The sequence below is a fragment of the Propithecus coquereli genome, unplaced genomic scaffold (assembly GCF_000956105.1).
Source record: "Propithecus coquereli isolate 6110/MARCELLA unplaced genomic scaffold, Pcoq_1.0 Scaffold204, whole genome shotgun sequence".
Classification (NCBI taxonomy): Eukaryota; Metazoa; Chordata; class Mammalia; order Primates; family Indriidae; genus Propithecus; species Propithecus coquereli.
Window position 1 is genome coordinate 1,877,454 of NW_012145412.1, and position 948 is coordinate 1,878,401.

Here is a 948-nt window from a genome sequence, read left to right on the forward strand (position 1 = left end):
TTGTCTTTCTGCTTCTCTCCCTTCTTTTTTTCTGCCTCCTCTTCTTTCTCCTTCCTCTTTCTTGCCCTATTACATGTGTCATTATTCTGACGCCGAACTGTAGTGTATAGCAATCTGGATACATTTGCAAGATTGTAAGGAAAATAAGGGCCTGGTGATCACTAGAGGCTCTGTCCCCCGTGTCCTTTTCAAGTGACATCTGCTTGATAAACATGCTGATGAATTATGCTAGCTAATTGGGGAGTCACCAGTAGAGATGAATAGAGGAGAGATGTGTTCATAACTCTGTGAAGTGACCAAATTATGTACTGGCAAGAGCACTGACCTGCGAGTCTGCGCATCTGACAGCCAGCTCGATTTCTCCTAGTAACTGGCTTTAGAGTAGTGATTTATAGCTATGTCTTCTTATAAAATAAAAGTTACAGCATTTACCTAATTTAAAACTCAAGCAATTAGAAGAATGTGACTGTTTGGATGAACGAAAAAAGTAAACTCAAAATTAGGATTATGGATGATAGACTCAGTCATAGTCTTGCCATCCATAAAAACAAAATAAGACAACACCACTAAATGTTGTAGAACTCTTATAGCATCTTTGTGAAACACATGTTGAAAACTCTTTTCTCTGAATTATCTTTTCTTAATTTCTCACTAATATATTTAATTGTGTGACTAGTTTTCTATAAATGGAAAAAAGGAAGGAAGGAAGGAGGGAAGGAGGCAAGGAAAGGAGGAAGGGAGGGAGGAAGGAAGGAAGGAAGGGAGGGAGGGAGGAATAAAGAAAATTTCACAGTCCAGTTTCTTTCTATGTATACCCTGAGGGGACCAGAAAACATTATTAAGTGTTTTCTTCCTTACTTCACATTAAGTAAGATATCCCTATTATGCTCTGTTAAACTGTAAATCCAAATATCACAGGGGAGGGGGGAAGACATCACCTAGATTTCT